At 43.4% G+C, this 22,244-nt stretch overlaps 1 protein-coding gene across 3 annotated transcripts in view; it reads left to right on the top strand.

Moving 5' to 3' along the window:
- The window catches only part of tmem229b (transmembrane protein 229B), a 65,237-nt gene that overhangs the window by 31,522 nt on the left and 11,471 nt on the right, over positions 1-22,244 (top strand). For 2 of the 3 annotated variants that reach the window (XR_005631305.1, XM_039741772.1), the window contains exons 2-3: positions 16,352-16,463; positions 21,302-21,459. The gene's annotated coding sequence lies outside the window, so the exon portion shown is untranslated. The remainder of the gene's footprint in view (positions 1-16,351; positions 16,464-21,301; positions 21,460-22,244) is intronic. The other variant, XM_039741773.1, reaches the window with a different exon arrangement.

Genomic DNA, 22,244 nt, shown 5'->3' with positions numbered 1-22,244 from the left:
ATGGAATGGTATTCACCGTGGAAAGGCGCTATATACAGTACAATGACAATGACACAAGCTCAATCCTCACCCTCCGTGACTCATTGGGTGATCCTGGGGCAAGTTACTTAACAAGATGGTCCTCTCACTGGCGAACTTGTGGAATCACGTATCCTGAACCTGTAAAGGCCCGTTCATACCTGGTGTGACGGTGGGGGTCCCACTCCAAAGCTCCCTCCTCTCGTTTTAGATCGAGTTAGATAAATGTTGATAAACGTTAATATGCATCTATGATATATCATTAATTAAAAAAGAACAAATTGGTATTAGTGGGCTCTTTTCAAAAAAATGTTAGGGGGGGCGCGATTAAAACTGTTATGAAAACTCGGGTCGCAAATACTTAAAGGTTGAGAAACACTGGATTAGGTGGTGGGGGCGCAGATCGCCACCCTAGAAAACCATAAAAAGAACCGAAGAGAGAGTAGGGGTCAGTACGGAGTTTGGAGCCACCATAAACAGTAATGATAATTAATTGAACATACAGAGCATCAGGATTAAATTAAAATAAAGTTATGAGAAAGCCACGTTACAGTAATGAGTTTTCAGCAGTTTTTTAAAGTGATCCACCATATCGGCCTGGCGAATTCCTATTGGCCTGCTACAACAACAACAACAACAACAACATTTATTTCTATAGCACATTTTCATACAAACAGTAGCTCAAAGTGCTTTACATATTAAAGAATAGAAAAATGAAAGACACAATTATAAAACAAAATAAATCAACATTAACATCGAATAAGAGTAAGGTTCAATGGCCAGGGGGGACAGAAAAAACAAAAACTCCAGACGGCTGGAGAAAAAAATAAAACCTGTAGGGATTCCAGACCATGAGACCACCCAGTCCCCTCTGGGCATTCTACCTAACATAAATGAAACAGTCCTCTTTGGATTTAGGGTTCTCACAGAAGGGCTTGATGATGATGATGGTCACGTAGACTTCTTCCTTTTAATCCGTCCATCATTGTTGGAGCATCATGATGCTTTGAGTAGGTGGAGGTGGCGCAGGCCACCACCACAAAGAAACCGGAAAAAGAAACAGAAAAGAGAGTAGGGGTCAGTACAGATTTTAGAGCCTCCATGAATAGTTATTATGATGAATTGAACATGCAGAGTATCAGGATTAAGTTAAATTAAGATTAAAATGAAGTTATAAAAAGGCCATGTTAAAGTAATGTGTTTTCAGCAGTGTTTTAAAATGCTCTACCGTATCAGCCTGGCGAATTCCTATTGGCAGGCTATTCCAGATTTTAGGTGCATAGCAGCAGAAGGCCGCCCGCCTCACCACTTCTTTTAAGTTTTGTTCTTGGAATTCTGAGCAGACCCTCATTTGAGGATCTAAGGTTACGATTTGGAATATAAGGTGTCAGACATTCCGATATATAAGATGGGGCGAGATTATTTAAGGCTTTATAAACCATAAGTCAATCCTGAATGACACAGGTAACCAGTGTAGTGACATCAAAACTGGAGAAATGTGTTCGGATTTTCTTTTCCTAGTTAGGATTCTAGCAGCTGCATTCTGCACTAGTTGCAAACGATTTATATCTTTTTTGGGTAGTCCTGAGAGGAGTGCGTTACAGTAATCTAGTCGACTGAAAACAAACGCGTGAACTAATTTCTCAGCATCTTTCAGTGATATAAGAGGTCTAACTTTACTTATGTTTCTTAAGTGAAAAAATGCTGCCCTAGTGATCTGATTAATATGCGATTTAAAATTCAGATTACAGTCAACAGTTACCCCTAAGGTTTTTACCTCTGTCTTGACTTTTAATCCTAATGTATCCAGTTTATTTCTAATAGCCTCATTGTATCCATTATTGCTGATCACTAAGATTTCAGTTTTCTCTTTATTTAACTTGAGAAAGTTACTATTCATCCATTCTGAGATACCAGTCAGACATTGTGTTAGTGAATCAAGAGAATCGGAGGATTCAAAGAGCCTTGAGTCCCTTTGGAATGGAGTTTACTAGAGAAAGGCGCTATATAAAATAAAGACAGATTTAATTTTAATAGACTGTGTGTCTCAATACCCAGAAATTTTGGATTGTGCAGCAGAGGTTCACAGGTTTAGTCCCCACTACTCTTTTCACCTTTTCACTCAGCCGGTGAGACGAGACTGGGGACTCTCACTTCTGGCGTCAAGCACCCAAACCTCCTTGGGTGTGTCCAAATCTGGTATCTCTGCAGCTCGGAGCCTCCACCCTGGAGCTCCAAGTAAGTGGAGTTAACTTACACGACAGTCAAGTCGTCAAATCGCCCTCCCAACCACCCTAACCTTAACAACGGCAAAACTGGGCGGAGCTCTCGAGGTCTGCACCTCGACTCTATTGGTGCCCATCTCCACCAACGTGGACCGCCCACTGGCATCAACTCCACCTGCTTGGAGCTTTTGGGGATGGAGGATCCGGGCTGCAGAAATATGTACTTGGTGCGACCCGCTCTGGGGACCGTGGCAGGTGGGGTGTTTGACTGGGGTGGTACGCCTGTCGCACCGTATCCCAGGTGTCCTAAGGGCTTGCTTATACTTCCTGCGTGAAGCCGGCTTGCAGACCACAAACCAAAGTAGACGCGCTGCCGGCGACCGAAAAACATTCATACTTGTGGTGACCCATTCAATCTGTACGTTGATTGTCTTTTAGTCAGCTGGTGACAGTTTTGGGTCAAAGTCACATACTTAGCACTGTCACAGCAGAGGAGGTTAGATGTGACAACGGAAGGAAAGTTGTACCAGTTATTGGTGGCTTTAAAAGGAAAAAAAAAAAAGGAGGAAGTGGCATGTCCAAAAGGGATGAAGGAAAGGGGCGATGCATAATGTTCTCGTGATTTGGGGGGTCTTACATGATAAAGACATGAGCTTCAGATAGTGTTGCAGGTCTATCTTGCACTCTGATGACCTCTTGTGTTATATTCGGCCCTTCATTCATCATTCTGGCTCTCACGTAACCAGCCTCTCCTCGGAATTCACCACTTTGGACACACGGTGCCACGTAACTTAATATTTGACGCATCTGCGTTGGTCTCAAAGGCCGCTCAACGATGACATCAGCTTTAGAGAAACACACAAACACACAAACACGGTCAGTGGATGCAGCAGTCTGGCGTCCATAATGGTGTGTCTGGTTACGCGGGTGCCAGGATGATGAATGAAAGGCTCAATGTGACGCACTAGGTCATCGAAACACAAAGCAGAAATGCATCTGCTCATCATGATGGTCCCCACTCACGAGAAGATTACCCTCGCCCAGCCTTCACTGCTGTTGCTCAATTGGTCTGACACCCCACCTTCTCCTTTTCTTCCTCTTAAAGTCAGTAATTGCAGGCACAACTCTACTTCCATTGACACAGTATCGCATCATCTGCTGTGACATTGTTAACTAGGTGACACTGGCCAAACACTGTCACTTAATGACCGGGAGAATATCAGCACACTGATCGAACAGATTGTGGCAAATAGAAATGTGTTTTGGTCACTCACTGCGCATCCAGACGTCATACGGTAAGTCTAAACGAGACTTTAAATAGAAAAACGGTCTGCGCAGCACGTGATGAAAGCGCGGGAGTGTGCCTCTGTGTCATTTTTACCACGCGGCCAAAACACACCTTCCATAGCGGTGTCAAGTATGAAGGTGAGTTTGGGGAAGCCAGCAGGAGTACCAAAGCTCACATGATCCTGATTTTCAGTAGGAGTACGGTCTGTAAAAGTGGGGCCTCACGATCCTTCTGGCATTTTAGGTTTCAAGCAGGAGGTGTCAGAAAAGTTGCCGCAGGGATAAATGGCTTGTGACGATGGCCTTGCCTTCATAGCGACTTCACTTTTTGATCCTCTCATGCTGGCTCTTCACCAAGCATTGGGGTGTTCACCCACTAACAGAGAACGTGAGCTGTGATTGGACTGTCGTGAGACAGGTTAGTTGTATCTTACTGATGATTGTGTTGTCGTAGGAGCAATCCTGGTCAGTATGAGAGGAAACACAGGCTCAGACAGTTGATATAATGTCTACATGATCCTGAGCAAACTGATGTTGCAGTACCTGACTTCTAGCCGTTGGATATGCCTGATGTGCCGAGTACGTTTGCTGATTGTGTCGCTGGACCAGGTCACTTGTTGGACATGTCAGATTTACCAACAGAGTGCCGTCCTTCTGGTGCCATCGTCCTCGCCCTTATTTTGTGGCAGCCAGTAGTGTGCTGCCTGATGGAGCCAGCGCTGTATGAAGGGTTAACAGCTACTAACAGTTCAGTCATAACCTCTGGCCCCTTCTTCTTCCCAGTCTGTCATGGTACATAAAACACAAGATGTCAGCCAGATGAGCTTCTCTTCTGTTTGTGAGGTCTGTCACTCAGTCTGTTCAGGATGTGTCCTGGCAACAGTGGAAAAGGGCAGATACCCATTTTCTGAAGGATGCCAGTCCACTACAGGGCACACTTATTATACATTTGCTGAGGCCTAAGAGCAAGTCTATTATATATATATATATATATATATATATATATATATATATATATATATATATATTTATATATATATATATATATATATATATATATATATATATGTATATATATATATATATTTATATATATATATATTTATATATGTATATATACATATATATATTTATATATGTATATATCTATCTATCTATCTATCTATCTATTATATAGTGCCTTTCATATCTATCTATCTATCTATCTATCTATCTATCTATCTATCTATCTATCTATCTATCTATCTATCTATTGTGACGGGTGGCCGGATCCCATGCCTGGCCAGGACGCTCCTTCAACACTGGATCCGGGGGATTGGCCATGGGATGCACTCTATGTCCCCCAGAACACGTGATGGCAGCCCTTCTGGGTTACATCGGGGCCACAGGTGTGGAAATTCAGGACTCAGACCTGTTGGGCTCCACCACCCGGAGCAACTACACGGCTTAATGAGCCTCTGTGGGCTGGAATGCAGTCACACCTGGAGGGCTACAAAAAGAACCTGCAGCCACTATGCGAGGGCCAGAATCAGGAGGAAGAGGACGAGGTTGCCAGGGAGGAGTAGTGGTTTGAGTAGAGAGTGCTTTTTGCATGTTTGGTGCTTATCTTTAAGTGCTTGTGGGACTGTGTATTGCCTGTGGGGTTCATGGGTAAGACGTGCCCCACAGGTGAAGAAAATTAAAGTCTTGTGCCATTTTACATGTGCCTCTGGAGTTAGTCTGTGCCAGTTTGGGCACTAGATAATGCTAACTTTACACTATTTATTGCCTTTCATATCTATCTATCTATCTATCTATCTATCTATCTATCTATCTATCTATCTATCTATCTATCTATCTATCTATCTATCTATCTATCTATTTGTTATATAGTGCCTTTCCTATCTAGACCTTGCAGGTTCGATTCTTTGGCAATTCCGGGTCGGCCCAGTGTGGCTGTGTTTGTGGTGGGCTCAGTGGTGGACCCGTCACCCTGTCCAATGTCAAATCAAGTCACGTCGGGCTTACTGTTCTGTACAAATTCCTACTTCCATTGTTTCCTGCGTTGTACCCAGTGGTGGTGGGTTAGGCTCCATTCTCCCTTGACTCTGAATTGAGTTGGCCATATTATATTCTGTAGTCCAAAATCCGGTTTGGTGTCCCATTCTGTTACTTATTTTTTACAGTGTAATTATTTTTAAATTGAATATGCTATATTAATCCCCAAGGGGAAACTGCCATTTTGCCTGACTTTTGGGGGTCAGAGCACAGGGTCAGCCATTGTATGGCACCCATGTCCTGTACATTAAATGAGATTTCATCTCATCGAGGTGCTCAGTTGTGATACACTGAAAACTTCTTCCAAATAAATGCCGTGGCCCCACGTGTTTGTTAGACATTGAGCCCTCTGCGCGCTCGCCTTCCTTCTCACCCGCTGTGCCCCTCTCCTCCATTTCCGTCCTGCAGAGCGCCGTGTCGTCTTTCAAGTCGACTCCTTGCTAAGCTTTTAGCGTCAGACTGGCAGCCGCAAAGGATGAGCTCCAGCACCTGAGTCGACATCCGGCGACGTCTGTGCATCGATTAGGCTGGCAGATCAGCTGCGGCACCTTAATAAACTTGTACTCCTAAGCAGCTTTTCGTGGATTATCCCCTTTCCTGGAGGTGGCCTGGTATTCAGATGGCGTGGGGTCATATTCCAGCGGCCCAATTTCATTAAATATTTGGGACGGCCAAACTCCAGACTGCTTAACAGTTTATGAAGATCACATAAGCTGGGTTTTATTTTATGTTGTTGTTTTTTTTAACTTATCCACTGACTCTCTTGGTGACCTTGAGCACGTCACGTCTTCTGCCAGTGTGGGAGTTGTGGAGATCCATAAGCTTCTGTGCTGTATCTGCAAAGAGACCTGGGATGGCGTCTACTGTGGAAAATTCACATTAAAAAATAAAAACTGAGGGAGTTTGAGGAATGGGCTGCAGAGCTCTCGATTGTGCACAGCACAAGGGCCTACATGCTTGGGGGGCCCACTCAGAGCCATATAGATTAAAAAAAATGTAATAAGTTAACTAAAACACCACTTTCACAGTCTCGATGCAGTGGCTTCAGCGTTCAATGTCTTGTTACCATCATCAATGGATGACGAAGAATTGAAAGCTATAGCACCAGCACTTCACCGCCATTTTGCGCTCAGTTGTTGTCATTCTGTTGCATGTTTTCAATCCAAGCCGACTGTTTTCAGAGTAGCTGAACTGATCACAGCTCAATGTTGTCTACTTTCAGCGATGTTTGCATGGCTTACATGTTACTGCCGACTACGCCAATGACTGTTGCTGCGAGTGAACGATCGTTCTTCATGTTAAAACCCATCCAAAATGACCTCAGAAGCGCCACGTCGCAAGACAGAGACTTAATGGCTTGGCGGTGCTCTCAATCGAAAACGAGAATGTCGGACAACTTGACGTGTCAAGGCACACAAGCGAGTATTTTAAGGTGCTAGTGATACTAGAAGTCTTATGATTTGTGACTCGTCAGTCAGTGCCATGTTTGTAAGCTTTAAGTCAAGTCAAGTCAAGTTGGGGAGCAGGCACTGGTACAGCGTCGTCGCCACACCCACTACACGATGAAACACCTCGGGATCCCGGTTGGCAACCCCCCCTTGGGCAGACACGCAGTCCAGTCCCACCCTCCGGAAATGACCCTCTATCTGCCGCAGCCATGTGTTACGTAGGCGACCACTTGGCCTGGTCCAGCCACTCAGGTCCCCAACAATGAGAATCTTACGAACTGGATCAACCTCGGGTAATCGTGCCACATGGCCGTAGTGCTGTAACTGACGCTCCCTCACGATGCAGGTCATGTGGCTCATTCGGGACTCCGTGAGCAACACAAATTCAAACCAACGGTGCACAAGGAGAGACTGTACTGTAATCTGTTTTATTGTGTACCTTAGTATGGCTTACTGTGCATTAGCGTCACGACCGTGTGGATTTGTGAGCGTCACCACTTTATGATGTCCATTTTCTCAGACCTTGTGTTAAACAGGTGGACTGTGTGGTAGTATCCTGTCAACCAGTGTTGTCGTTTTAATTTGATTACTTTAATTGAAATGACTTCATTTTATAGTACAGAACAGTTTCTACGTTGTCCATCCTTCCATTATCCAACCCACCATATCCTAACTACAGGGTCACGAGGGTCAGCTGGAGCCAATCCCTGCCAGCACAGGGCGCAAGGCAGGAAACAAACCCCGGGCAGGACGCCAGCCCACCCCAGGCTTCTACAGTGTAGCTTACGTTATATTTTAATCATCTTCTTTCGCAAAGTTGTCTTGGAATAGTATGCGGGTCCACATTTTACATAGATGTACCGCATATACTCGCGTTGAAGTTCTCCTGTGGATAAGTCGGGTCTTGATTTTATCATATAATTTCCCGTATTTTATATGTCAGTCGTATAAGTCGATTTTGGAAAACTCACGCTATTGATCCAAGAGATTACGATATGCTAACGCCCGCCTGAGAGAGTAACCACGGAGCACACAGCCTTTTTTTTTCTATGCATTGTGCCTACGTGACCACACCGTGATACCCAAACTACCAAAGTGACGTTTGCACTCTTTAATGTTTTTTGTATTGTAGCGGTGCTACATGATTAATGTTGTCATGTTTTGTGCTGAGTCCCGTCTTTCTTAGCGTTGTCCTGTGTCTATGTAAATATGGACACAATGGAGGGGGAAGGATGGCTCTGTGGAACTGGAGCCCCCTCACGATAATTGGGCCTGTCAATTCCATCACCTGCATCCGGTCATTCGTTATTTAAACGGAAGGACAGAAAGAAAAGAAAACATCTCGTTCTACCAGACCGCCATTTCACTGCATGGACAGGAGGAAGCACCGATCCAAATCATTCAGCCCTTTGTCTACCCGCTACTTTCAATGCCGACAACAACAGCTTTGCACCGCGAAACCCCAGGGGTTCTGGATTACGCCGACTTACGGAGGACAAGCACGGTTAGACTGTTTCTTGTTGTTTGGGGAGAGGAGCGAGCCATCGTTTTCATCCGTATACTTTCCGTAGGACAATTTTTCCAGCTGAACCAGGTTGACAAACTATCCATTTTCTGTTAAATCTTCTGGACTTTTATGTGCGTTTCGTACTTTCTGTGTGTCTTATCGAGTTCGCTTTCAGTGTGGGGTTGAGGGAGGGTTTGTATTGTATATTAACTTTATGCTGCACTTTTTCTTTTTATTATTACTTTCTACCGGACACTTTTGGGGTTGAATGTTATGTCAGAATTGGTTGGGGTATGATATATATATATATATATATATATATATATATATATATATATATATATATATATATATATATATATATATTCGTGGCATACGTAATCTGAATCACAATCTGATTGGCTACCAGGTAACGCTTGTGGTTGGTCAGCAAGTCGGCTAACATCTGCCACGGTGCCCTCTTTTAGTTGCGAGAAGCAGATCATAGAATGGTTGAAATAGAAATGCCATGAATGTAATTACCCCGATCTACATACTGTACTATCAAATAAATGAACCATACGCCGTGGCGCAACGTAAGAAGTTTTGCCGCTGACGTCCGAGGTTCGATTCCCGAAAGGGGGTGCAGTGAGTGTGTACGCCTGATGAGCCCAGAATTAGGGCGAAACACGTGTCGCGTACTCTTTGCATTATCTGACGGTAAAACTATTTCAACCATATATATATATATAGATATATATATACATATATACAGTGGAACCTCGGGTCACGAATGTCTCTTAACACGTACAAATACGAGCCAAATGTTCGCCACACTTTTGCATCTGTTCACGACCACACACTCGGGTGATAAACAAGCCAGTTTCCCTTCCGGTTCGTACGTGCCGATGATTTCTGCACATGTTCAGTCTCTCCCTGTACATTGTTCTTGATCAGACGGGCGTGCATTCGCTGTGAAGTCTTTGTGCTCTGTTTCGTGTGCATCTGCATTCATTTTACAATTAACCATGGCCTCTAAGCAAGTGAAGAGTGGTAGTGTTGGTGAGAAGAAAATTGAAATCGAATTAAAGTAAGAAATTATTGAAAAGTATGAGCGTGGGGTACGTGTTACTGATCTTGCCGACGAGTACAAGAAAGCAGAAAGAGGCCATTAAAGCAGCCAATGTTGCAAAAGGAGTTACAGTGTTAACCAGGTAGAGGCCTCAAGTGATGGAAGAGGTGGAAAAACTGCGGCTAGTGTGGCTGAACGAGAAGCAACTTTCAGGGGATAGTGTAAGCGAGGCGATGTTATACGAGAAATCCAGGAAGATTCATGGCGATTTACTGCAAAACTGTCTTTCTACGAGTGGCTAGTTCTTCCTCCTCGCTTCCTTCATGCCAGAACTCGATTCATGCAAGGTTCGTTTTCTTGGTTGTTTATGGTTAGTTTTTGTATAAATTATGGATTTTTCAAATTTACATTTTTTTCCTGTGCTTAAAACTCATTAAAAAAAGTGTTTACAGCGAGCAGTTCGTAAGGCTGTAGCGTGAACTCTTGTAATGTTAGTTTTGTCTGTTCAAGGTTTTCTCAGTGTTATTCAATGTTTTTACATTCAGTTTACTATTACACTGTGCATTCTATGGTATAATTAACTACTTTTGTGCTTAAAAATTCTTTAAAAAATATATATTTACATACAGTTTGTACGGTCTGGAACAGATTAATTGTATTTACATACAATCTGATGGGGGAAATTAGTTCAGGACACGACCAAATCGGGTTACGACCAGAGTTTTGGAACGAATTACGATCGTGACCCACTGTATATTGTTTGGTGTTTGTTCATTTCTTTCCTTATCAATATATACTCACTTCATTATTTTATATACTGTTTGTTTTTTGGCTTATTTTGAATTCGTTGATTGGGGAAGTTTATTTGGAAGAAGGTACGGCTAACGTCCTCAACTTTCCAGGCCCCGGGTCTTGGTGGTGTAGCTGCCGGTTTCAGAGAACGAGTCCTCCGTTACAGTTTCTCACACCCTCACGCTCCTTTATCGTAAGATCATCCCTTACCTACGACGGAGCGTTCGATCAGAAGAAAATATGAAGCTGGTTTTAAATGAACAATCATTGAAGTACCGAAAGAAATTGGTAACAAACTTCGATGTGTCTAAGAAACTTGAGATTGGAGGAGGAACGAAGATCTTAAAAGAAAAAAAAAATTAAGTGTCGTATTTTTGAACGGGTGTATAAGTCGGGGTCTGATTTTTATGATCGATTTTTCAAGTTTCAAGACCTGACTTATACGTGAGTATATACGGTACGTTCTAGTACTGTTACCCATTCCATACCCACAATTTATTTGATTTTTGCTAACTTGTAGCGGCTGTAATAAAGCGATTTAAAAAGTTGTTACAAGTTTCATTTAGAGAGCTGGTTTCTTTGTCACCAGCGTTTGATCTGATAGTGACGCGGTCCTGGACACCACAGCCCAGCCAGCCCCTAGGATCTAGTTGTGAATAAGTTACTAAGAGTTACGCTAGACAGGAAGGGCTCACCTCAAAGCGCCGCACAGGGGTCCCTTCAGCAAGCTGGCTACGCCACTGAATGGACACCCTCTGTCTCTGGAGGCTTTTCTCCAGGTCCTTTGGTTCTCCCTCCACATCCCTTAGATGAACCGATCAAGATGGCCTGTATGTGAGTTTGCATGCCCAGCGATGGACTGGCGTCCCGTCCATATGCTGTTACTACCTTGTAGGCAAAGCTGCGGGATTTCAAGTAAGGAAAATGAGAACGAGGGAAGGAATGAAGCGTTGAAGAGCACCCTAGGAATGTGACGGACTTCTGTCAGCGTGTATTTTAGTGGGCACTGCGGATGTTCTAACTGGACGGGTGGGCACAAGGACATCTGGTGGTGCAGAACTGAGAAGCTGTAAAGGGTGCCTAACACTGGACTGGCACCTGAGACCGGACAGGCTCCTTTCTTCATTCCTTATGCCGTTGAAACTCTGTATGTCCAACACGAAGAGTACATTTAGTAAATTCGTATTAAATTGACTTTCCGTAAAAAAAGAAAAGAAAAATCAATTAAGCCCAGTGCTCGCTGGGTCATTGTTAAAAAGATAAAAATTCTGATGAACGTAACATGATAGGTGAAAGCACTCTGGAGTAAGCGAAACTGGCTCATGGGACGTGGAACGTCAATATGCTTTTGAAATATTTCTTACTTGTTTACCATGATGTTTATTTTAAAGCCTGCTTGAATCTATAGATATTGATTTTTGTATTAAACAATTTGATATTTGGTTTGCTTCATCATTGACCTGCTTTTTGGAGGTAATCCGGTAGCAGTAAGTGTGGACACTGCCTTCTGATTCTGGCTTCTGTTAACATAACGTCACGCAATACAACAAAATATAGCTTAAGTAATGTAACATAACATGATAAAATATAATTTAAAGTAATGTGACATAACAAAATAAAATGTAATTTAATATAATGTGATATAAGATAACAAAATATAACCAGTCATGTAACATAACATAACAAAATATAATTTAAAGTAATTTAACATAACACAGCATAATAATAACAAAACATAACATCACGTAGTGCAGCACAACGTGTAACACAACACAGTGTGACATATGCGAGGTGCAAGTGAGGTAGAGGAGAAGCAAAGAAGAGTCAGGGTGCCTGACAACCGGACAGCCGTGTTTACTGCCAGAGTCCAAAAGAACGTAACAAAGACGAGTGTGTGGTGGTGCAACAGAAATGAGGCGCAGCAGCTGCCCTCCTATCCCCTGCGGCTTTTCATGGGTTTCTGCTCTCTCAAGCAGTTCTGAGTAGGTGGGGAGCATCGCCATGCCAGACGGTGGTCCTCAGACTGGGATGCTCTCAAATTTATGTTGACTCCACTGGAAGAGGTGTGAACAAGTTGATTGAGGGTGTGGCTTAGGTGCCCTCACTGGGAGGATTCTTGAATGTATGGAGGAGAAAAGAGATGGCATTGTTAGTATTGGCACCCCCTCTTGTCCTGGCAGGGTATTGCATACCTTTCTGAGCCTGGAAGGTGACCTTCCAAGGTGAAGGTGAAGGCGCCCTTTCATGACACATAATAGAGCAAAATGTAATGTAACATAATGCATAGTGCAGTGCAAAACAACATAACCTAATATAGTGTGGCACAACACAACACCACCCAAGTCTATTATATATATCTATTATATAGTGCCTTTCATATCTATCTATCTATCTATCTATCTATCTATCTATCTATCTATCTATCTATCCTATATAGTGCATTTTCTATCTATCTATCTATCTATCTATCTATCTATCTATCTATCTATCTATCTATCTATCTATCTATCTATCTATTATATAGTGCCTTTCACATCATCTATCTATCTATCTATCTATCTATCTATCTATCTATCTATCTATCTATCTATCTGTCTGTCTGTCTGTCTGTCTGTCTGTCTGTCTGTCTGTCTGTCTATTATATAGTGCCTTTCATTCCTATCTATCATATAGCAGGGTGGACTGGAGTTTTCCATTCCCAGTAAAGTTTTGCAGGTTGAGAATTTCTGGAGTTCAACAAGACTATTTGATGCGGTAATTGGAGGAGATACAAGTGCAATTAGCCCAGATGAGGCTGCTCTTCCACAAGGCCAGCAATCCATGCGCAGGTTATATGGACCACTTTGTAAGGATGCAGTCTCGATGGGTGAAGTAACACGGTGCCATGGTCATGGACGATGAAATTCCAGTAGAGCAAATGTCAGGCCACAGCGCCTGCTTCTATTGTACGTGACTTTTGCAGCACCCCTACAACAGGCACCTACCATCCCAACATGCATTTTCCTGGCACAGTCACACAGGTTCACATCAGGGTGATGTTGGTCCGGCAGTAAGAAATGTCAATAAGCTTTTATGAAGCAAGGCAGTGAGCCAGAGATGAAATACAAATCACTTGGCTTCTAGTCGATAAGCAACTCTTTGGCATGAGGGCTGTGAATTACGGCAACTCGGCGAGAACAGTGAGGTTTTCTGCCATCGGCTCAATGAATAGCATCAGTGTCAGTTCTGAATCCACCTTTGCTTCTGGCAGAATGTTATTAGAACAAGTACTGCTCATCCCCACCTTTGGTCTCTTTAAAGCCCCCAGAGGCACTAAAATGAGTGCTTTCTCTCAGACGGACTGCTGCCAGTGTTCTGAGGTTCGGGTGCCTCCTGAAGACCAAACCTCTGCTGCACCAACAACAACAGCAGCATTTATCACTGCGGCACATACATGTTCATATATTCAAGTAGCTCAAAGTGCTCTGCTAGAATAAAGAATAACAAAACAGAGTAAAAACTAAAGAATGGTAGAGAATCATAATGTCCAACTTAATAACAAGTCACGGTCAGATGACCAGGGAGAACAGGAAAATAAAACTGCAGTTGGCAGGATGTTGGAGAAAATAAACAAAAAGGCCAAAAGGACACTCAGCCCTCACTGGGCATCTGAATGTGTCACCATTGATTGGGCACTCGTGTGTTGCCTTCTTCATCTTCAGAGCTTCTTGAGATTAATTAACAACAAGAACTGATAAGAAACTGGCTGGAATTTGAGGCTTTGAGTTAGCCGGTCGTCTGTGGGCTCACTTCGCATCTCATTTCTGTTTGGCTGCCGTTTAAGGAAAAAACAATGAAGCAATTCAAAGGACTGAATCTTAAAAAGCAAGTCAATTACAATGAAAGGAAAAGGAGTTAATTAGGCGCAAAGACTGATCAAAGTTAGAATGAAAACCTGCAACCGCCGTAGCACAACAAGACAGAGCTGGAGACCCCCATGCAGTAACACTTCAGGACCGGAACTGGAGACCCCCCCCTGCAGTAATACAACAGGACAGAGCTGGAGACCCCCATGCAGTAGCACTTCAGGACTGGAGGTGGAGACCCCTGGCAGTAGCACTTCAGGAGCGGAGCTGGAGACCTCCCTGCAGTAGCACTTCAGGACCGGAGTTAGAGACCCTCCTGCAGTAGCACTTCAGGACGGAGCTGGAGACCCCCCTGCAGTAGCACTTCAGGACCGGAGCTGGAGACCCCCCTGCAGTAGCACTTCAGGACCGGAGATGGAGACCCTCCTGCAGTAGCATTTCAGGACTGGAGGTGGAGACCCCCCTACAGTAGACTTCAGGACCAGAGTTGGAGACCCCTTGCTTTACATTGATGAGCAGACAATCTGATGAACCTAACACTCCTGTCAAACTTCTCCACTGTTAAGAGGGCACAGTGAGCCCCACCATAACATCAGATACGTTCCCAGGGCCGGGATGAGTCTCAACTTCCTTCAGCTTGTCCACTCTTCACACACACTTGTGACAATCACTCACCGGACCTCCACCCTCGTTGGCCAGAGTCTTTCTCCAGCACATGAATTCTCATGGCTGCTGACCCTTGAGAGCTCCACTGCATGCAGTGTCTGAATTGAAGTCCCACCTCACTCATCGGCGTCTTCAGGTTAAGAGTTCTTGCTCCTGTGTGGATGTGTTTCCTTTGTGTGCACAGCTGCGATGTTCCAGAAGTATTCATTTAACAATAATATAATCAAAAATGCATGTGTTTTGGCCCTCATGAGCATAAAACTGGATGACTGAACATGTGGAGTAGGCATCATGAGGAACCTGAGGTTTCTTCACAGGTGTTCGTGATGCTGTTTGCTGTTGTCTGGCATTGGTCTCCATAGACGTTGATTCTATCAGAAATTTTGCAATCTCTGTTCTCCATGAGTGTGTGAGATATAAAAATTTCCTCTTGTCATTACTACAACATAGCGTGGCCAGATGAAAATTTGTCGTGCCAGCGGGGTCATCCCATTTCACATTTAAAAAAAACAACAACAAAAAATAACACTTCTTTGGCGTCTTTGTCGTTTGTGTCGGGGCTACTAAAAGGCTGTCAAAAATAAATTCAGCTTCTGGCTGTAGATCAGGGTCAGTCTGTTGGGTCACACTTGCCAAAATGACACTTCCTTCCGGGGAAGTCGGGACTTTTATGGACGGTGAACCGGAAGGGGCAGAGTCATTTGCCCCCACTGGGTGGTTTCTCTGCACTACAGGGAGATAAGGAGATGACAATGTTAGTGACAGCGATAGCACCCCCTCTCATCCCGGTGGGTTTCTACATCCCTCGGCAGAGCCCCTGAGGAGATCCTCCAACGCACATGCGTGACAATGGGTTAAGTCAAGTCAAGTTGGGCAGCATGCACTGGTACACTGCGTTGCTGCACCCACTACACGATGAAACAACTTGGGATCCTGGATGGCAACCCCCCAGGCAAACACGCAGTCCAGTCCCACCCTCCGGAAATGACCCTCTACCTGCTGCAGCCGGGTGTTATGTGAGCGAACCCCTTGGCCTGGTCCAGCCACTCGGGTCCCCAGCAATGAGGATCTTACGAGCCGAATCACCCTACATGGCTGTAGGGTTATGTTAAGTAAGATATAAAAAATATTTTCGGGTGGAGTATTCCTTTAAAATCAGAATTATTGAATTCTTCTGGTATGCTACAACATTTGAGCTCCTGTGCTTTAGAGATTTTTTCGCGTAGTCACCACCATCATGGGATTACGATTTTGTTATCTTGTGTCCAGAGCCACTATCGATGAAACAATTCCATTAGAAAAAGGGCATAACACTGGAAGGCATCTTTTGTTAACACTTTGGTTCCCCCATAACATCACAGTGCTATATGGGGGCTCTTACTGAAGACCCTCTACAGGGGTTCTTATAATCAGTGAGTTTTTGCGATACCAAGTGTTTCACTGTTTAAAATGGCTCTCATTGCTCTTTGTTTCAGGGTCTTCGACGCACAAGCGTGGAATTCCTCTCCACCGAGGCATCGGGGACCAAATTCATTTCTGCCAGTTGGATCCTCCCATCCTGAAGTCCCAGAGACAGAACGCTACCAGGTAACAAGGACAAAATCAAAAAAACAAAAAAACAATTGAGACGCGCGTTTCAAGTCTCACACCACCCATCTCTTAAGAATGTCTAGGAACACTCTGCTTCTGCAATCGTCTTCACAGTTAAATTGAATTCTACTTCCTGAAACTCCAATTCAGTTTCCTGTACTTGTTGTTGAATTCCAGTTGCATTTTCTTGTTTGAACTGGAATTGTTGAGTTCATTCCTGAATTAACCCCAACCCTGGTACCATGTGAAAATGAGGAGCAAACCCAAAATGAAGTTATAGATTAAGACCTGGCCTGCAGGGTGCCTATTTAACATCTGTGGCAGAGCGACGGGCATTAAGCAAACTCCTGTCAATCATGAAGAATCCACTGACATCCACTGAACAGTGTCATCTCCAGACAGAGGAGTAGCTTCAGTGACAGACTTTTGTCACTGTCTTGCTCCACTGACAGACTGAGGAGATCGTTCCTCCCCCACACTATGCGACTCTTCAATTTCATCCGGAGGAGTAAATGCTAACATTACTCAAAGTTATTGTCTGCTTTTACATGCATTTTTATTACTATTTAATTTAATATTGTTTTTTGTATCAGTATACTGCTGCTGGATTATGTGAATTTCCCCTTGGGATTAATAAAGTATCTATCTATCTATCTATCTATCTATCTATCTATCTATCTATCTATCTATCTATCTATCTATCTATCTACATTTCAGCTTTATCTATTACAGCATCATGCCACCCATGCCATGAACATCCACACACAGCAGCAATTCTCAAACTGTAGGGGGCGTGGGAACAATCAGCTGTCTCAATGAGTGTCATATTTCTAAATCAATCTAACGCCTCATGTGGGCGGTGCTCAAATTAGGGGCTGGACTGTGAATCTCAAAGAGCAAGGGTGCCCTTGTTAATCTGGTCAAGTTTCTGATTACGATAAACAGTCTACAACCCAAAAGTCTCAAACTGTGGAGCGCGTGAAGTTGTACAAGGGGGGCGTCGAATAAATGAACAAGACATCAAAATAACATTTTTACATTTCAAATTTAAATTTGCAAGCATATAATCACAACGGATGCATTATAACTAAAATTAAAATAAAACATTTCTAAGGCATAGATCTAATGACTAACTGATGAGCGGCGCCGTTGCTGCTGCTTTTATAGCCGCGTATTTTCAATCCAGAGAATCTGAGACGTATCGGTATCTGTCGCAACCATTCGGGTAACAGTGGATCAGGTGATAATGCGGCGCGACTGCACCACATTGGCAGCGTAGCCAATATTGCCAAATTGAGTTAAATAATTTACTGCGTATTGGGTTATTTTCATGATAAAACTAACAGCTGTATAATATTTGTCGGACGAAAATACGTTCGCCTCGCGCAGATTGACTTCATCGGTGTCATCGTTTACGAGATTTTTAAAAATTAAAACATATTTAATCGTTTCTTTACATAAAAAAATAATTAAATAAAATAATTTATTCTTTGTTTTTGGGATTAGAATTACTACCAAAAACCACACAAGGCATTTTAACAGTTATTAAAGCGCTTTAAAAAAAAATTAATTGCAAATATTTCATCGAAGTTAGCCGAACACATACAAATCTTATGGAAGTAAAAATGATAGAATACCGCGACACCGCACGAGTATCATACCTGTGTTAGTTGTATCATGGGTTATTCTCATCTATCTTATATTATGTAGTGGGCCAGAATTATTCCAGGTAGAAAAGGGTTCGTGAAATACGAAAGTTTGAGAACCGCTGACATACAGTATCCATTTCATGATTCTGCGTTTTCTATTACAGAGTAAATAGTGAGCCGGAAACTCCTAACAGTTTTGGATGTAAGAGAGTAACGAGCTGGGGACGGGTTGCCAGTCAATTGCGGGGCAAAGGCACCCACGTACAGTCACTCAGAGCTGCTAAATCCAAGAGTAGAGTTGTTAGTGTCGTCTAATCCAGGATAATCAGGAGCAATCACTGAACAGGCAAGCAGCCCCTAAACTGGCACTCAGACTCCTAGTGGGTTGCCATTTATATTTATTATCACATACACTGCGGCGAAATTTTTGCGCCTCAGTTGTGGGGCGAGTGAGATTCAGGAAGTGTGTTTGGGCAATAAGATGATATATACATAGATAAATACAGTAAATTAGCTAAAATAGCAGAAGATTAAAGTAAATACAGTAAATACTGTACTGATATACGGACTGTGGTCAACAGTTGGTAAAGAAGCAGAAAAGAGAGATAGCGGTACACATATCATGCGGTACAACAACAACATTTATTTCTATAGCACATTTTCATACAAAAAGTAGCTCAAAGTGCTTTACATAATGAAGAAAAGAAAAATAAAGACAAAATAAGAAATTAAAATTAGACAACATTAGTTAACATAGAAAAGGAGTAAGGTCCGATGGCCAGGATGGACAGAAAAAACAGAAAAAAAGTCCAGATGGCTGGAGAAAAAAAAAAAAAAATCTGCAGGGGTTCCAGGCCACGGGACCACCCAGTCCCCTCTGGACATTCTACCTAACATAAATGAAACAGTCCTCTTTGTAGTTAGGGTTCTCACGGAGTCACTTGATGTTGATGGTCATACAGACTTTCTGGCTTTTAATTCATCCATCATTGTTGGAACATCACGGTGCTTTGAGTAGATGGCCACCAAAAGGATACCGGAAAAGGAAACCGAAGAGAGAGTAGGGGTTAGTGCAGATTTTAGAGCCACCGTGGATAGTTATTATAATGAGTTGGATATATAGAGTATCAGGATTTTAATTACAGTGAAGTTATGAGAAGGCCAAGTACGAGTGCACATGAACCATAAAACTGGGGGGCACAGCACATGGAAGATAGGATCGGGTTTACCGAGTGTTTTGTGACCTTATGGACTGGCGGAAGAAACCAAGCGGGTGGCTGAAGAGACGGGCTTGCTAGCTGTCGTCTTAGATGGCAGATTTAGCTCTCCTTAGACGTCTCATGGAGCAGATGCTATGAAGCTGTAGAAGGTCAACCTCAATGGTTTTCGAAGCTGCATGGACAATCCTTATGGGAGGGCTCTGCGATCCTGGCAAGTCAGGTAACCAAACCACACCGTTCAGGATACGTCAAATAGTGCAGTGGTAGGCATCCACTAGTTTTTTGGTTCCCACTCCAACGCTCTTTAAGTCTCTTCAGAGAATGAGGATGCAGGTGGTGTTGCTAGACCACAAAATGCAGTCGGTGATCTGGACACCCAGCTGCTAACTGACTGGACGGGGAGCCACTGATGTGAAGTGGAGTAGGACTGCCTTTGTTCTTTCTGCAGTCAACAATGACCTCTTAGACAAGCAGTGAAGAAGACTTCTCTGTGAAAATATTCAGGAATGTGGAAAGTCCACACCAGTGACCAGGCTAGGAATTGAACCCAGGTCTTTTACAAAGGATAATGGCCACCATTCTCCCCACACCTGGATTATCTGTCGCTTCATTTCTCAACCTGATTGTTTTTCCTGTAATCTGGATGGGATGGGAGGGTGGTAGTGGGGGGTGTCCATCAAAAGGTACAAATCACATGCCAACTTCGTAATGCGATAATATGTATACTCATCCTAATATGAAAATGGAGTACTCGGAGAACACCCAGGAACTGAACACCAGCAGTGACCAGGCTGGGAGTCAAACCAAAAGTTCTTTATGCCAGGGGGCAGCAGAGAGAACCACCGTGCCATGGCTGCATATTTGATATAAAACAGAAACTGGCGCTAGACGGAATGTCCATTCATCATATGGTACAATTCTGTACACACACAAACACACACACACAACTCAGAGGGGCTCGATTTAGATACCCTAACAAGGTAGAGGACATGGGGAGAACATCTAAAACCCCACACAGAGCAGGAGCAGACTGATATTTAGGTCCATATTAAGCTCCCCTCATTCTCATGCCTCTTCTATTTTTATGTAGATCATTGTTAATTTTTGCCAGCCTGTATAATCCATTTAGACCTTACAGTGGGTGAAGTTGTGCCAGTCATTAGCAGTTCATGCATTTTCTATTAGCCATTCATTTTGCTGTCCACCATTGCAGTCTCATGGAGTTAGAATTACTTTTTTTTTCCCATTCATCCATCTAGCCTTCCATTTAAGCATTGCTTAGCCCAATTTCAGGGTCACGGTTGGGCTGACAGCAATAGGTACAAAGCAGGAACCAATCCTGGATGGGATGCCAGTCCTTCACAGGCTTATCTCATCCAATTTAATTCAGTTTAACTGTAAAATCAAGACGTTTCCAGCTGCAGTCAGGACAGTTTTAGGCCCCTGACAGATCTGAGGCCCGGAGCGTCTTTGTATTCATGTGATATTTTTACCTCTTGTATAACTGTACAATTAAATAATTTACTAATTGAATTCAGTAGACACTTTTAATGTGATATGTTGCTTTAGCTAGAAAATTCATTCATTTTATTTTTTCACACAAATAAATCACAGTGACCTCTGAAAACATATGCATAAATGTTATACTGTATCTATCCCATGGTGGCACGGTGGCGCAGTGGGTAGTGCTGCTGCCTTGCAGTTAGGAGACCCGGGTTCACTTTCCAGGTCCTCCCTGCGTGGAGTTTGCATGTTCTCCCCGTGTCTGCGTGGGTTTCCCCCCACAGTCCATTAGACATGCAGGTGAGGTGCATTAGCGATTCTAAATTGTGTGCTTGGTGTGTGAGGGTCCTGAGTGAGTGGGGGTTTTGCTTTAAGTGTGCACTGTGATGGCTTACCTTTCAGCCCGGGGTGGGTTCCTGCTTGTCACCTTTGTTTTCACTTTGACACTTTTTCTGTTTCTCAGTGTCAAAAAAGCCACATTAAGTCCAACACTGTAGAACAATCAAATGTGAGAACTTCCAGGGGGCTGAGGACGTTTTCTAGGTGCTGTACCTTGAATTTGAGATGCACGCTGGCTGCCTGTGACCCTGAATTGCATTTAGCAGGTTCAGCAAAGTGATGGTGAGTTTTCTTTTTTTTTTGTTTACTGTTTTGGTCAGACATGATGTGGAAAGGCGGCACGGTGGCGCAGTGGGTAGCGTCGCTGCCTCACAGTTAGGAGACTTGGGTTCGCTTCCTGGGTCCTCCCTGCGTGGAGTTTGCATGTTCTCCCCGTTTCTGCGTGGGTTTCCTCCCACAGTCCAAAGACATGCAGGTTAGGTGCATTGGTGATCCTAAATTGTCCCTGGTGTGTGTGTGTGTGCCCTGTGGTGGGCTGGTGCCCTGCCCGAGGTTTGTTCCTGCCTTGCGCCCTGTGCTGCCTGTTATTGGCTCCTTGTGACCCTGTGTTAGGATATAGTGGGTTGGGTGATGGATGGATTAATAACTAATTTATAATTTTGTTTCGTTATCAATCCAAATGTGTTCTTGCTCTGCGCAGAAAACATCCCCACCTGTCACTTGTGCACTACACTGGTTCTGGTTTTCAAGGTGTGATTATATTAAACTAATAATTAGAACACGGCTTATCAGTGCGTCTGTATTATATTCTTGTCTAGTTGATGCTTATAAATAATTATATGTGAAAAATTATTTGCTGTTTCTCTATATATAAATAAATCTATGCAAAATTTATCTTAATTTTGGCGATCCTAAATTGTCCCTAGTGTGTGATTGGTGTGTGTGTGTGGTGTGTGTGCCCTGCAGTGGGCTGGCACCCTGCCTGGGGTTTGTTTCCTGCCTGGGATTGGCTCCAGCAGACCCCCATGACCCTATAGTTAGGATATAGCGGGTTATGGATATCATAA

The sequence above is a fragment of the Polypterus senegalus genome, chromosome 18 (genome assembly GCF_016835505.1).
Source record: "Polypterus senegalus isolate Bchr_013 chromosome 18, ASM1683550v1, whole genome shotgun sequence".
Lineage (NCBI taxonomy): Eukaryota > Metazoa > Chordata > Cladistia > Polypteriformes > Polypteridae > Polypterus > Polypterus senegalus.
This window is presented reverse-complemented; position numbering and strand designations above follow the sequence as displayed.